This window comes from Gouania willdenowi, unplaced genomic scaffold, assembly GCF_900634775.1.
Source record: "Gouania willdenowi unplaced genomic scaffold, fGouWil2.1 scaffold_275_arrow_ctg1, whole genome shotgun sequence".
Taxonomy (NCBI): domain Eukaryota; kingdom Metazoa; phylum Chordata; class Actinopteri; order Blenniiformes; family Gobiesocidae; genus Gouania; species Gouania willdenowi.
Window position 1 is genome coordinate 307,409 of NW_021145033.1, and position 17,654 is coordinate 325,062.

A 17,654-nucleotide genomic window follows, 5' to 3' on the forward strand; every position below is an offset into this window, starting at 1 on the left:
GGAGGATGGAGTAACTATAGAGTACTGAATACTGCTGAGTATTACAACCCAGACACCAACCAGTGGACACTGATCACTCCCATGGGAACACCTCGGTATAAACTTGGAGTCGTTGCATATATGGGCCACATTTTTGCAGTTGGAGGAAGCAATGGGTCCAGACGTCTGAGTTCTGCTGAGGCTTATGACCCAGTGACCAACACCTGGTACGATGTCCCTGAAATGGTCCACAGACACAGATACTTTGACATTGCAGTGATGAACAAGAAGATCTTTGTTGTCTCTTGTAGCACAGAAAACAGAATTGTTGAGTGCTATGACTACACTACAAATACTTGGTCTGTGGTATTTTCTGGCATGGACCACAATGATTGGGTGAAATGCTGTGTGATTTCTGGACTTCCCAACATGGCTGAGTACTGTTCACCTCATAAACCCATCATACCCAGGACACAGGTCTAAAAAAAGTCTAAACTAGATACTGAGATGGAGCAAATGTTATTTTCCATGATCCTAACTGGGAGTGTAACCTGCTCTGACCGGGTCTGTGTGTTTCAATAAAAGTGTTTAAAGACATTAGAAGAACTAATGTGTGAATAAATGGATCAGTTCATGTCCCAGCTCAGATGGGATGGTTTTAATCAGCCTGGATCAACCTGAGTTGGTGATGATCTAGAAAAAAAATACTACATTTTAGTGGTGACAACATATAGCAGACGTGTAGATGTACTGAATTTCATTAGAATTAATGTAGTGGTTAGCATGTATTAATTTTAAATATCAAGACAAAACAATGCAATTCTGTGACACAACAAACCATTGAAAACAATAGAACCTATTTTACCATTTAGAATAATGCACTATAATACAATATAACACCTACAGACCAGGGTAGGTGTTCAGCCTAAGTTACCATGGTGATTTAGCCTGGTAAGAAGTTATCCAGAGTCTGAGTACAGCACACACTGATTAAATGCAGGAAGTTAGAGAGAGAGAGAGAAGAGGAAATCCAGCTTCAGAGGACAGGGTCTTTGTGTATTCTTCTTGTTTTGTGTTTAATGAGTTATTCATGTTTGTTTGTTGTATTTTGGGTGATTAAAGATTACATTAAATTTAAATTCAAAGTGTTTATTGTCATATGTGCAGTTAGAAACACGTTTTCCTGTACAATGAAATTACTACCTTGCTTATGAACTAAGATATAATAATGCGTTTATACAAGTTAAATCTAACAGTGGAAAATACAACACTGCCAATACAACTAACAGCTGGATTAACCTTCATGTAGAGACAAAACAAGCTGCAAACTTGTGTGTCCAAAAGAGACATTCCCGAGTGGTGACATTATGGATGAAAAGGGAAAAAAAAAACAAACTTCCAAACACCTTCGAAAGAGGAACTATTCTTGAACTGGAGGAATGCTAACAACGTCTGGCAGGGAACAAGGCCAACACGAACAACGATAGCGAGGAAGAGGAATAAAAACAAGACAACACTGACTACAGATGAGAATACACAAGAAAGGACTGTTCAACAACTCAAGAATGATTGACCAGAGAGACATGTAAACCCATGTAAATTTGCGATGGTAAAACAGGGGACGGGATCCAGATAAGCAAACTGCTTCTCTCGTCTCCTTTTTTGGCATGTACAAAAAATGTAAAAAAAAAAAAAAAAAAGTGAATGTAACCATGTCGGAAATAAACTGAATAAATAAATAAATAAAAATAAATAAATTTTTTTGATTTTTTTGTGTGCATATTTATGGTCATTTTGTGAAACTGTACAGTACATTTGTGTACTTTTGTTGTCCTTTTGTTCAGTTTTGCTATTATTTTGTGTATTGTTCCTTCATTTTGAGCGTTTACTTTGGGGTGTGGCCAATACTAGACTGAGTATTGTGTGGCCCACGTCTGGTCCAAACCTAAAGCTAATAAATGATTGCTAATCAGGAAATGTCCAAATGAAGCTCTGTGATGATGGGCTTTTATTGTTAGACACGTTGTCCTAACCAACAGGACAGAGGAGTTCATCTGTTGACCAATATCATAGTTAATGTTGTTGTGGACTGTCCCAGAAAAGCTGCTGCTCTCTATTTGATCTGAAAACAAAGCCTTTGCTGTAAATTAGAGATAAAATATAAGAAAAAAACACTACATTTGAGGAGAATTCTTAAAACAAGAGACATTAACTGTTCATGCAGCAAGTTAAATTTACTAAATAAGAAATCTTGAAAAAAATGTTGAATCTTATAATAAGAAGATCCTGATAAATATTCTAAAGGGTTAAAATAAGCAGAAATGGAAGAATATTAGATTAAACTACTTAAAATCAAACTTCCTACAGCACAATAATAAGTGAAATATACTGACTATAAGCTAATAATTCTATTTTAATTTATGCAAATGAAAGCTTTGGAACAAGAAGAAAACAACTAATCTAAGTAAAAAATGACTCAGCATTAGTGAAAAATGACTAAGCTGTTTCTTGATACAAGTTGACTCATTTTGAAATAAACCTAAATCTACATTAAAATTAAAACCAAAATTTTAAAACCAGTTTTTGTTCTTAGAATAAACATCTTATCAGAATCACAACCAGGAGTATGAGTACCATCAACATTTATTAACAGTATGAACCGTACACCAGAAACAGTGGTTGCTGCACACTTTTTATGTCAATTTTAAGACAATTTAAGACTTTTTTTTTAAAGCAAAACAAACAGCAATGAACAAAACACATAATATGCTGCTGTATAAAGTGCTGTGATTTGTCACGTGAAGAAGGCAAAAACAAAATGATCAAACATTTGTGCAACACTACAATGTAAAGTATTCAAACATGTCTCAGTTCAAGGTCCATCTAACATGTGAGACCTAAGGACACTGAGGGAAAACTTGTGGCGTAGCTAGCCAAGTCAGGCACAAAACAACTTATTCAAAGGCATTGCAAACAAAAACAAACACAACAGACCTGACAAAATGCTGCTTGACATTCACCTATTTTTCAACCAATGATTTCCATTCAGCGATTGCTTTCCTATATGTGCTAGTAGCATCTTGATCATGGATGGCATCACCAATGACCTCGGTTTGAATGACAGAGAGGACCGTGGCAACACACTTTGGGTGTGTTAAGTGCAGAGTGTAGTAGTATGCCATCAATACCAACATTGCTTCCCAGAATTCCTCCTGGGGGAGGTGCTCACAGGCATGTTTCCCACAACGACACAGCTGGATGTTCCATCAAAAACCAGCAGCGGAGAGGAGAGAGGCTGCTTCTCCAGGTATAGCCCAGGGTCCTCTCCTGGCTGGAATAAAGCAAAAAGGACAATGTGGTGAAGAGTTTAAAGAGAAGCAGTGCCGTGCATCAAAACAGCTTCAGAGGGCGTGTTCATTGAACACTCATTTATTATTAACTTATCAGGTTAGAACTAATGAACTGAACCAAGAGCGTTATCAACAGATAACAACACTCAGAAATTAATATGATTTAGATCATGTTTGAATCCATGTACCCTTCATTCTTTGGTTATTTTGTTTCAAAACCAAAGAAAAAAAAACTGCAAAAACTGATTGTTTTTTAAAAAATTATTATTAATTAAAACCAGAAACAGGAAAACAGAAAAACCAAATACAGAAAAAAACAGTGAGTTTCTGATTGGTTTTAAAATCACAATAATCCAAATAACAATGGTAACATTATTTATTGTTTTGTTTGTTTGTCTTTTTTAGGTGACGACAGTTGCAAACACTGCAGCTTCTCTGTGAACTTGTAATAGAGAATAAGAACGCTACGTCAACTGTATAAACTATGGAAGTATATCTGTACCATAATTCAATTTAAAATCCATTAACAGAAATAATTTTTCATTTTCAGAAGATAACTGCATTTTTTAACTCATAAATAAAATGAATAATAAATCATCCATTTTCATTTTCTTCTTCCCTTAAACATGACGCTCTGGTGGGAGGAGTCAATGCAGACTGGAGAAGAATTACAAATAGTGGAAAATCAGATGATTTCAGGTCAAAATAATGTGAGCAGCTGATTTTCTGAGGGTGCACAGATCCTAGATGACTAAGATAGTTTATAAATGTGATGACTGGACTACAATAGAGTTACACATAAGTAGTTTGATATTTGCAACCACTGTTTATTAGTCAAAGGTCACATATTAATTCAATGAAACTTTATTTATACAGGGACAATTCCAACAATAGTCACCTCGTAGCGTGAGATAACAGGCAACACATTGTGTGATCATTGGTTTCTAAGAAGGGTTTACAGATGAAAAGCTCTGTTATAGCTAAGTGTGTGCTAATATGCTAACTATTGTAATATACAGTTTTTAATAGCAGACATGATATTTACTGTCATAATATATTGTGTTTCAGGGTGTGTAAAGGTTACAAATGTGTTCCAGTGAATTAACACTAGCATGACCAGAGTGGTGTCATTTGACACCTATACCTATAAAGTCCAAGCTGGTGTCATTTGGCGGGTGTGAACAACTCAGCTTGTGACCATTGTTATGTTACTGAGGCCACTACTCCCCCCTCAGCTAGGGTGGGGGGGTGGCTAGGTAGGTTCCAGGACACAAAGACCTTTTGTAATCTCCTTTGTGTTTCCCATACAGCAGCTACATAGAGGTTGCAACTTATATTTCAACTTTTGCAACAGAAAGTAGTAAGTAGTAATAGTGAGACGGCAACAGTTTGTTTGCATTCTTGGTGAAATTTATTTAATAGAGATTTTGTGAACAATTCTGGCACTGCCACACCTCCTTTATGCATTTGCCACATGCAAACTTGTCACAATACATACAACACTTGGTGGCACGGTTTTTCCTGCAGCAACACTTCACCTGGCACAATGCCCTTTTCCCCACATCAGGTGTGGGTGGTTGTTGCTGAAGGTTTTGCTCATTCACCTCCTTGGCTGCCATATGAGACTGGGCAAGCTCATTTGCAAGCTCCAGCAAGAAGTCCACCCTTCTCTCCTTGACCCCAGTGCATGCCTGATAAAGCACATGTGCGTTCAGCGCTGCAATGTCAATCATGTTGTAAAACACAGTGACTGGCCAACGCCGTGTTCCTGAACGCACAGTGTACTTTCGAACCATCTGGTCCATGACGTCCACACCGCATTTCATGCTGTTGTAGTCGGTGACTGTGTTCGGCTTTTTTTTCCGAGTAGCCTCAGTCTCCACCACGCTGTGCACGCTACTGAGGAGGCAGACAGTCTTCTTTCGTTTGGGCACATAAACAGTCAGTGTGGCACCAGAGGTTGAAAACACTTGTGTGCTGAATTCCTCACGGGCCAAATTCTTTTTAGCTGAATCTGGAAGCTCCCGGCGAATCTTATTGACTGTGCCAAGGAGGGTGGTCTTCCGGCTGTGCAGTCGACGTGCTAGTGACAATGAAGTGAAAAAATTGTCGGTTGTAACAGTTCTTCCTTTGTCCATAAACGGTTCCATAAGCTTCATCACCACATTTTCAGACAATCTCTCCCCAGGTGGACGACTGGGGTCTTTGCCAAGATATGGGATGATTTTGCACACATACTTGGATTTAAGGTCACATGCCACCCAGAACTTGATACCAAACTTGTCCGGCTTCGTTGCAATGTATTGCAAGAAACAGCAGCGAGTCTTAGTTGGAAAAAGTTGCTCATCTATGGTGATGTGCCTGCCTGGGTTGTACGAAGTGATGCAGTTGGCAACAAAAGACCCCCAAACGTCAGAGATTGCAGCAAACCGGTCAGTCGCAACTCGTTCACCGCGTGTGTCCTTGTCGTCGAAGCGTAGATGCTGCATGATGTCCTTGAAACGGTTTCGAGCCATAATCCTGTTGATCAGGGGCGGTCCCAGATTTGCTGACCATGCGTCATGCAGCGATGGAAGGCGGACAATCCCCCGCAGAAGCAGGATGGCAATGAACGCCATTAGTTCAGGTATGGCCATGAACCAGTTCTCATGTTGTGTCTGGAGTGCATGCTGGACAGTCCACTCCTGAATGGTCCGAAGCATTTCCAGAGTTATGAAGCAGAAGAAACTCTGTAAGCGACTCGTCACCTTTCTTCTGGCCAAAGCAGTTGGCTCTCCATCTGTGACGTGACCTTCAATTGGGCTGTGATGGAGAGGCCTTCCGACCTGTTCTTCACGCCACACTGTGCCGTCTTTTGCCGTCTCTGTCAGCCGCTCGTGTGTCTCCAGGCGACCTCTCTTTTCTGAAGGTGGCGAATCCTCCTCATCTATAGGGTGATCATATTTTTGAGATGTGATTAATGAAACATTAAAAACACAACTGCCATAATCAGCAAACAAAAAAAAGGATGTTTAGAAAATCTTACCGGAAGAAATTTCAGAGTCAGAACTCAGATGAAGGGATATTTCTTCTCCATCGGAGTCACAGGGATTGGCGTCATTTAGGATCATCTCCAAAGCCTGCTGAGAGCTGTAAACTTTTGACATCCTTGCTTCTCAGTCGCCAGAGTCAGTGAAATATCTGCCCTGAGTTGGCTATTTTTTCACCTTGAGGTGATAAGCCTTTTCAAACTTTCACTATGGTTCAGTACTTCCGGTCAAAGGTCAAGAGGGATAATGTCAGCATAACTGATGGTGTAAACAGAGATTGAGATTGTTTTTCCCTGTTGAAGCATTGATTCTTTGTGCATCTTGTGCACTTTCTTCAAATTTGTAAAATAATAGCTTAATAAAATAATTCATGGACCTGGTTAGTGAATGGTGGACCTCGTGAATTTACCTTTTTAAAGTGAGAACTCAAACAGTCCTTTTCACACTCGGAAATCTTGCTTTACCATAAATAGCAACAATACATTTGATTTATAAGCACAAAAACAATAAAGGTAAATAGTGAAAATACAGGAGTAGGAAACAGGAGCTTGGTTGCTTTATTACTGTTTTTCTTTTTTTAATTTTATTTATTGTGGTTTATTAATTGATCACAACACACATGGCTCATATTAATTTGGCCATTCTTATCCAATAATTCCATATAATGTTATTTGGATTAACAACCATCATCTACATGGAAGAAACACTGGTTTCTCAACACTGGCCATCATTTACACCAACCCCCAAAGTTTGTCACTGCCTAGCTGCACATTCCGATCGAATGGCTGCATTTACATAAGAGAGGTGGCCCACTGAGTTGCAAATGAGTGTCATTTGGCGGCCTCTGGGCAGGGCAGCAGGAGTAAGAAAACCTTGGGCATGCTAGTGTTAATATTGTTTTGATATTTATTTGAAAATATGTTCTAATTAATATTTCATCCCAAGGTTCCTTTTTCAATGCAGATATGGTGAAAAACACCAAAATTCCAAATAGTCATAATAATAAAACTTTATAAATGTCCCCCAAGTGACCAAACTATAACACTGCATTTTTATTTTTTCCATTCATTATTAAATAATGATGACATGTATGGTGACATACGTCTGGTTTTAGACATGTCCTCTTTTGTTTTCACCTGGTGTCAGGGCTGTGTGGGGATATTTTACAAATTTCGGGGTTTTCCAGGGACTTTGAACGCATCTCGAGGCATGCGTTAATTTAAAAGACGTACCTCCACAAAAATGTGTTCTATCTGTCACCTGCAGTCACAGATTTTTTATGCTATAGATATAGAATCAACTGCACTTTGTAAAAAAGACAAACAAACAAAATGATATAATGTGTTACCATTGTTATTTTGATTTAAAAAACAATCAGAAATAAACCTTTTTTTTTGTATTTGGTTTTTATTTTTTCCTGTTTCTGGTTTTTCTGTTTTCCTGATTCTGGTTTTAAATTAATTAAAAAATTACAGGAAAAAAGTGTCATAAAGTAGATGTTTTACATAATAACATGCTCCATAGTTAATTATTAGTTATGTTTGCTGTGTCAGCATGTCTTTCATGTAATGTACAGGAAGTGACTTTAATTCAATTTGTTGAAAATTATTTTTTAGACAAACAAATGCAGTTATTCTGCATCATGCAGTGATAGACACAACAAACACATATACAGCTGTTATGTTACTGCACAATATCATATAAGTTAGCTGTTAGCATAATAGCTTCATATTGTAACAGCTCTGCTGTTTGTTGGATGTGTCAGTTGTAGATGTTCCTAATTCCTACAGCGTTGGCAGTCAGTGAAGGCAACTTGAGGATGCGTAGTGGAGATGTGTGTTTACAGTCTATGGTGTAGAGAGTTTGTGTCAGAAGTTAACTTTGGATTCATCTTTGTGATTTACCTTTCCATGTTTTATTTGGTGTGGTCACAGCAAACAGTGACTCAGGAATTTTCATGCAGTGAAAACTCCTGAGTCATGATGGTAAACAGCTAGGCAGGCAGTATTGGTTTCACGTTCATGGTGAAGTGCTATGAAGTGTCACAATGTGTGTGTACACTCTGTGTATCTGTTGCACGGTGTATATTCTGTTTGCTTTGAATAAGTAATCCCACTAAGTAATCCCCATTTTTAATAAAAATACTGGTAATCTGATTACATGTTTTTAAATGTACTGTAACAGATTATAGTTACATTATTTTTGTATCCAGATTACATAACACTGTTACTAGTAATCCATTACTCCCCAAGCCTGTGTGTGTGTGTGTGTGTGTGTGTGTGTGTGTGTGTGTGTGTGTGTGTGTGTGTGTGTGTGTGTGTGTGTGTGTGTGTGTGTGTGTGTGTGTGTGTGTGTGTGTGTGTGTGTGTGTGTGTGGCTTCAAACTCTCTATGAGTGGCTCTGATTGGCTGCAACCACACACACATACATGCACAGAGGGCCTCATAGCTCAGAGGATAGAGCACTGGTCTTGTAAACTAGGGGTCGTGAGTTCAATTCTCACTGAGGCCTTCACTCACAGTTGAATTATGAGGAGAATTGTGGGAAAATCAGAAAAGTTTAGTCAGAAAAGATCAATATTATTGATTTCATCTAATTCTATATAATAAATAAATAAATAAATGGGCCTAAATCAAATAAATAAACTACACATATAACACAGGACAAGTCAACAACAGCTGTGTTGCCAGGTTGGGTTTAGAGTTTTTGAAGGAGACGATGTAGATACATTTATGACAGTTTATGGTAGAATTAGAATATAATAACAGCTCTATCTGGATGGCTCTGTGACAGCTACACATTGTTGAGAGAAAAAAATAAATAAACAGGAGACAGAAGGGTCTCATTCATGGACTTATTAAAAAGTTTATTTAGTCACTTTAAAGTATTTAAAAAGCTAAATGAGCCTCTGTTTAGATTTTAGTTTTAGTAGCACAGGCTACATACCTGAGCTAACGTCAGTAAACTCTACTAAACTTACATTATTAGTTTCATGCTTAAAGATGTTAATTTACAGGTTCTCTGTCTGAAAACAGCTGCTGGTTTAAGAGTAAATTAGTGCAGAAAACAAGCTTTTGGTCTGTGAAACCATTAAATATTGAGAATCAATCATTTCAGTAAAGCAGATGATATTATCAGTTAAACATCCTGTAATAAGTGCAGGTAAATTTAAAGTTACAAATGAAAACATTATTGGAATGGTTTCTACAGAAATTGATATTGCAAACCATGTCTGTCCTATTCCACTCTTTTCAGATAATTTAATACCCACAGAATGCTATTTTAAATGTTCCATCATTTAAAAAGTGCTTAAAATACCAGAAAACATCACAAAAGTTAGTTTGAGGTACTGTATCTACTGCAACCATATAGTAAAGAAGAGGCATAACATGATTTTTGACATTTATGTTTATGAGTAATTACAAGTAAAATTCATTAACCGGTTCCTATTTCAAGATATGATGTTGAAAAGATTATTTGAATATGCTGAACTCATTATTATGGTTTATGTGTAAATCTAGGAATCATCCCTCCTGTTTGTCTTTGTCTCACATACACACACACCCCAGACACACCCAAAGGCAGCCAGCTGAGATGCTGGCAACTTTAAACCAATCAACGAAGTTTCCTTCTTGGGAGGCAAGTCCCAAAGATAAGCTTTTAAAAGAAGAAAGCCGCTCCTAACTTCAGTTTTTGGGACGCTGGCGTTTCATGCTCAACGCGTTTCCCTTCCCCACCTTTTCATTTATTTCATTTTATTTTTAGTTGAAACAGTTAGATTTTTGGAATCAACAACTGCTTGGTTCGGACGAATCCAGCATCTAGTGACGTGCGTAACAGCCGAAAGAAGCCCGGCCCGTGACCCATTGGGGTAAGCCACGAGCCATTCTCTAACCCAGCTGTGAAGGCCAGAACCGCCTGGATCGGCTGAAGGGGCTATACTCTGTTGAAACGCAACAGAACTCAACGGTGGCACGTCCTGCTGCATTTCTTCAAACAGCACCTCCAGGTCCAACTCTGACATCATCTTCAAGGTACATGAATGAACTTTCATCAGCAAACTTCATCCACAATAGATCACATACATACTTCTATAACTACAAACTTACACACACTCACAACATGTTCTACACACAGTTCATCTCATTCATGTTTGTTCGTCTCCCATGTCTGTCTTCCTCTCTTTGTGAGAAATAGTAAAGGATACTAGTGAGAAATGTATCCTTAACTTATATAGTATCTATTCAGTTCATGTATAGGATCTATTTGTTTGTTTCGGAAACAATAATCATGCTTTATGCTGTTGCTATGGTGCTAGCACACTAAAAACGTACCGGAAGTGACGTTTTTTTTTAAAAAGGAAGAGATGTTGAATTAGGCTTTTTACTTTTTAAAACCCTGAATTATTTACTCTTTACCATTATTATTATTATTATTATTATTATTATTATTATTATTATTATTATTATTATTATTTATAGTCATTCACATTTGAATATATTTCCACACCTCGAGGCTAAAGTTTCATTTAAAACTGTTTGAAACCTTGTAATAATGGAACAATGTGAATAAAGTTTTTTTTCTTTAAAAAAAAAAAAACGTGTTGTGCCTTCACTTAAACTATATTAATAAAGTAAGAAAAAAACTATTAGACATGCACTAAACAATATATATTTCAATCTGTTTAAACAAGCTATATTTTAAAAGATATTTCACTTATTTCTCTTTCTAGTTTAGTGTAATCTCTGTAGTTGTGTGTTAGTAATAAATACTAAAACAAAAAGGTTATATTTTGGGGGTCAATATTTTTAGCACAGCAGATTATATATATACTGTATAAATATATATATATATATCTGTATATTGTTTTCTGAGTGAATCCATCTGTTGTGTAACGTTACAAAAACTATTCCAATATGACAACAAAAGGAAAGCACTGTGATCAAAGTCATTTATTTGTTAATGTGAGAGTTCTAAGATCTTTGTTACATCAACAATAAAGTGGTTCAGAAACCGACACATTTCAGAACAATTGTCTTTTTTACATCATCCACACTTTAATTAAAACTAAAAATCATCTCCCTCACTTTTTACAGAGGAATTAATTGTTGAGAACGTATTGATCCAGTTAGATTGATTGAATGGTGATCAGCCAATCACAGCCAGCCATTTGATTAAGGTTAACAAAGAGTTAACAGTGATGAGTAAAGTGTTGAAAAATGGTCCAAAAGTGGCAAAATAGTGGCAAGAAAATTGTGAAAAGTGACTAAAATGGACCAAAAACAGTCAAGAGTGGCAAAAAAAAATGACAAAAAAGAGGAAACAGGTGGTATGAAATGGTTACAGGTAGCTTAAATGAGCAAAATGTGGAACAAAAACAACAAGTGCTATTTATTTTGCCAAAGGTTGATTATTTGGATGAAAAGTGCTTAACAATGGTTAAAGAATAGACAAAAATTGAATAAAAGTGTCAAAAAGAGAGATATTTTTTGGCAAAAGGAGCAAAAATCTGAAAAAACAAGAAAAAGTGTTTTTTTTTTTTTTTGGAAAAGTGACAAAAATGGGACAAAGGAAGTTGTAAAACAGCCAAAGAAAAGGATTAAAAAAAAGGGTTTAAAAAGTTTCCTTTTTTAAGGTTTTCTGGGGAAATAATAATTAAAATGAAGACATAAAGAGCCACATGTTGAGAATCAGTGACTTAATAACAGCTTTATTATGATTTTAGTAAATTAATTTAATAAACTTCATAAATGGCTGCTCCACCCCTGGTCTTCATCATGAGAGGAGAGACTGACAGACCAGCTACGACAGTAGAAACACCTTTAAAACACGTCTCAGGAGAACAAGGACTACAGAGAAGAGCTAAGAATCATGGGACATGTAGGATTTTAATGAAAACTACTACATGGTGGTGTTCGCCAGTCTGTAAGCTCTGAGGAGAACAGACTGTCTGCTCTCCTCAGAGCTTATATACATGGACAGTTATTACATACACACAGGCAGCATCAGGGGCAGCTAAAGGGCTGCAGGGGTCCTCAGGTAAAGACTGGAGCATCCGTCCAGATCGCCTGTATTAAATAGATGGTGAGGCTGATGTATGTGTTTCTGGATTATTCAGATTAAAAAATGAGATTAAACAACCTGTGAACATCTGGAAGTCCCTTTGTGTCCAAGTGTGCAACAATTATTACGATAGTATTGATTAAAAAATGAAAAAACCAACAGAAAATCTCCCTACGTTGCTGAAAACGGAGCGTAGGGGGCGCCATCACTACAACATTGGGGTCCCCTACGCTCAACAGCACTGGAGAAAACCCTGGGAGCAGCTGCAGGATAATCCACAACACCAGTGAACAGGTGAGTTCATAAAATCTCTTAATAAGGGAAGTGAAGTTTAATTATTAATAACAGTAAACAGTTTAAGCAGCTTTCATTCACTGTTTATCACTGTTGAACATATCAATAGTACCATCTGATGGATATCCACAATCTAGAAGTGATGCTGATTGGCCCCAAACACAGTCAATACAGGGTCACAATGAGTCTGTGTATCTGGTTTAGTTAGTGTTCAATGACGTGTGAAAGTCAAAGTGAGTCAGGTCACACAGAGAGGAGAGGGTGAACAATTAACCACCTGCACCTGTGCTGCCTTCACTCAACCTGGGATTTTCTGCCTCCTGCTAATGGTTGAATATATTCTACTGTAAAGAGGAGACTTTGATAAAGAAGTGTTTTAGATCAAACTAGTTCAGCTCTTTCTGATCAATCTAAGCACTCTTCTAACCTGGATATCAGGGATCGTATGTTAGGGTTTCCTATAGACACTCTATTTTCCCACACTCTCCTGGGGAAAGTGAATGCACCTCATAATGAAATGCAGAGCAGCTGATGGAGAAGCTGTGAGATGTTACAGAAGCTGAGCTAACATGCTAATGAACCCTTGTACACTCCTTTAATATTGTAGTTACTGGTATTCTCATTGTATTATTATTATGGAATTTCCCTTCAGGGATCAATATCATGATTATTTTATGTTTTTATCTTAGTATTGCTGTTATTATTATTATTATTATTATTATTATTATTAATAATCCTATATTAGTGAAGAACGACACATACCACTGCGTCTGTTTGAATCTGCAAGAAACAATGTGACAAGTTATTGTTGCCAGATTGGGCTGTTTTTCTGTCAATACATTTGAGGGTTTTTAAACAGAATATATATCTGGCAACACTGCTGGTTGTGCTAATCCTACATTTCCCATGAACACTATGTTGTGACATGTCATGCAACGGTTGGCTTTATTTAAAGTACTGTGACATTTGGCAAAAGGAGAATTAAAAGACAAGCAATTCTGCATTACATATAATATCAAATAAAAAACTCTACCACCACCTCCTGGCTCTTTATAGATACTGCACTTACAAGATGTTTAACTGATAATATGAACTGCTTTGCTAAAATTATTGATTCTTAAACTATAATTGCTTCACATACTAAAAGACTTGCTAAACGCTGACCCAGCATTTGATTCTAAGCTCATTTATAACAATATGTCCCACTTGTCATTACAAGGTCATTTATTAACAGCAACAAGCAGGAACTCCTTTAATGGAAACAGAAACCACCTAGTCATATCCTGAACACATGAATGACAAATGCAATAATGACAAGAGAAAACACAAGTGTGGAAAAGCCAAAGCACAAAATAATATATATATATATATATATATATATATATATAAACATTTTTTTAATTTTATACATAAAGGGATGCATCGAATATTAATACAAAAAGATGGAAAAATGGATAACTCTGAAATACAACTGACAGTGATTAAAGGTCCACTCTACATGGAAAAATGCATGAAAAAAATATTTGGAGCAAGTATTATGTATGTATGTACAGTGGTATGCAAAAGTTTGGGCACCCTTGTAAATGTTCATGATTTTCCTTAATAAATAATTGGTTGTTTGGATAACAAATTCCAGTTAAATTTATCATATAGGAGACAAACACAGTGATATTTGAGAAGTGAAATAAAGTTTATATGATTTACAGAAAGTGTGCTAGAATTATTTAAACAGAATTAGGCATGCGCATAAGTTTAGGCACCACAAAAGAAAAACAATACTTAATATTTTGTAGATCCTCCTTTTTCTGAAATAACAGCCTCCAAACGCTTCCTATAGCTTCCAATTAGGGTCTGGATTCTGGTGGGAGGTATTTTGGACCATTCTTCTCTGCAGATCATCTCTAGTTCAGTCAGGTTTGATGGTTTCCGAGCATGGACCGCCCGTTTTAAAGCACACCATACATTTTCAATAATATTCAGGTCTGGGGACTGAGACGGCCATTCCAGGATGTTGTACTTGTTCCTCTGCATGAATGCCTTAGTAGATTTTGAGCAGTGTTTAGGATCATTGTCTTGTTGAAAGATCCAGCCCCGGCGCAACTTCAACTTTGTCACTGATTCCTGGACATTGTTCTCCAGAATCTGCTGATATTGAGAGGAATCCATGCGCCCCTCAACTCTAACAAGATTCCCAGTGCCTGCACTGGACACACAGCCCCACAGCATGATGGAACCACCACCAAACTTTACTGTAGGTAGCAAGTGCTTTTCTTGGAATGCTGTGTTCTTTTTCCGCCATGCATAACGCCCCTGGTTATGCCCAAATAACTCTATTTTAGTTTCATCAGTCCACAGCACCTTGTTCCAAAATGAAGCTGGCTTGTCCAAATGTGCTTTAGCATACCTCAAGCGACCCCGTTTGTGGCGTGTGCAGAGAAAAGGCTTTTTCCGCATTACTCTTCCATACAGCATCTCCTTGTGTAAAGTGCGCTGAATAGTGGAACGATGCACAGTGACACCATCTGCAGCAAGCTGATGTTGTAGGTCTTTGGAGCTGGTCTGCGGGTTGACTGTGACTGTTCTCACCATCCTGCGCCGCTGCCTTTCGGAGATCTTTCTTGGTCTTCCACTTCGGGCCTTAACTAGAACTGTGCCTGTGGTCTTCCAATTCCTCACAATGTTCCTCACAGTTGAAACTGAAAGCTTAAATCGCTGGGATAGCTTTTTGTATCCCTCCCCTAAACCATGATGTTGAATTATCTTTGTTTTCAGGTCATTTGAGAGGTGTTTTGAGGCTCCCATGTTGCCACTAATCAGAGAAGATGCAAAGAGGAAACACCTAGAATTTTCCTACTTAAATACCCTGACTCATGATTGGATTCACCTGTGTATGGAGATCAAGGATCACTGAGGTTACCAAAACAATTTTGAGTTCCAATAATTAGTGCTAAGAGTATTAAAATCAATAAGATGCAAGGGTGCCTACATTTATGCACATGCCTAATTTTGTTTAAATAATTCTAGCACACTTTCTGTAAATCATATAAACTTTATTTCACTTCTCAAATATCACTGTGTTTGTTTCCTATATGATAAATTTAACTGGAATTTGTTATCCAAACAACCAATTATTTATTAAGGAAAATCATGAACATTTACAAGGGTGCCCAAACTTTTGCATACCACTGTATGTATGTATGTTTGGTGGAGGGCTCATTTTGAAGAGAGAAGTTTGTCTTCAGGGCAGTGGAGGTTCTTTTATTATCTGTGTAAAAACAGGCAAAAAGTGCACTGCTAAACCCTCCTTACTTTTTGTGTTTTTTACATTTCTTCTTCCTGATTCATCATCTTCTTTCTGGTGGTTGGTTTGGCATCCACAGCTTCACTGTCCTGTTGTGTTTGGCACAAGAAAGTGAATTGTAAACTGACAATCCTCACTCGGGTATGTCAGGAATGTCAGAACGTTACAGGTGCACTGATGTTGTTTTGTGAATGACTGGCACAGACTAACTCCACAAGTTGAGTCTCGTTCCTGGTTTTGTCCTGAAATAATGTTAAAAATTGAACTTTAATAACTTTTTCAAAGGGTTTTGTTTTTATGTATTATAGCATGTTTCTTCAGTTAGAAAACAGTGTAATTGATCATTAAATAAAATTATGGTATAATTAGGGTCCGATGTCGCAGAATGGGACAGAGGAACCTATTGTTTTCGCTTTTATTTATTATTATTATGTACCTCCCCACTTTGATCGCTAATTCGACCCCCACAGCGTGCGTTTTTGCTGCCAAAAAAAGGATGGAACCGCACGACCGCCAGGTTTGACCGATATGTACGAAAATCGCCACATGTAGTCTTCGGCCCAGAAGGAGCAAAAAGTTACATTGTGACCCTGCCCAAAACCAAACAGGAAGTCAGCCATCTTGGGTCAAAGGTCAAAAATGGCGTTTCGCCCTCAAAACGCATCTGCGCTATCTAGTCTGAGGGGATTCATCCGATTCGCTTAAAACTTGGCAACACCACATAGGACCCATTGAAGATAAAAAGTTATCGAAAGAATTTGCGTATCTGTCACGGTTTGGTCGTGGCGCCGCCACAAAAATGCAATGCTAATTTTCATTAGCACACAGAAATGTCCAAATCTCCATAACTCTGGCACACAAACTACGATCAGCTTCAAATTTCACACAAAGGACATGTGCCCAAGCTTGGTCATGACTGCTTTGAAACATTTCCCATCATGCCTTGTGTTTTCGACCGGTGGCATTTATGGTCATGTACACAGTTAGCATCAACAGGACGCCGTTCTAGGAAAAAGCTTATAACTCTAGAATGCAAAGTTCAAACTGCTTCATATTTGATACACATGACGACTGTCCAGCTCTAAACAAAACACGATAACCAATTTACCCACAATGCTTTGCGTTCTCAGAGGGCGCCGCTTCTGTGGTCGCCCTACACGAGCAGCTGTAGCGGACAGACGATATGTCGTGTTGACTTCAAAACACTGTAGGATGAACCTACACAGAGGGGAGCACATTCCTATTGAAGAAACAACAGACTGTGGTCAGTGGGAGGGGCCTACAATGTCACTGGAAAATCCTTCGCCATCAGCACGCCGTAATAGGAAAATGCTTATACCGCTCCAATGCAAAGTTCAAACTGCTTCATATTTGATACACACGATGATTGTCCATCCATAAACAACGCTCGATGACCAATTACCCATCATGGCCATTGGGAGGGGCCTATAATAACACAGCAAAATCCCTCGCCATCAGCACGCTGTAATAGGAAAACGCTTAGAACGCTCCAATGCAAAGTTCAAACTGCTTCATATTTGATACACACGATGATTGTCCATCCATAAACAACGCTCGATGACCAAATTACCCATCATGGCCAGTGGGAGGGGCCTATAATCACACAGGAAAATCCTT

General features: G+C 37.8%; 1 protein-coding gene and 1 non-coding gene across 3 annotated transcripts in view; one reads left to right on the forward strand and one right to left on the reverse strand.

Annotated features, from left to right (window-relative positions):
- LOC114459222 (E3 ubiquitin-protein ligase TRIM39-like) overlaps positions 1 to 17,654 on the reverse strand; it is a 303,562-nt gene that overhangs the window by 193,940 nt on the left and 91,968 nt on the right. The gene's annotated exons all lie outside the window — the stretch shown is intronic.
- trnat-ugu (transfer RNA threonine (anticodon UGU)) lies at positions 8,797 to 8,869 on the forward strand. Its single transcript has one exon. It is a non-coding gene; the product is annotated as a tRNA-Thr (tRNA).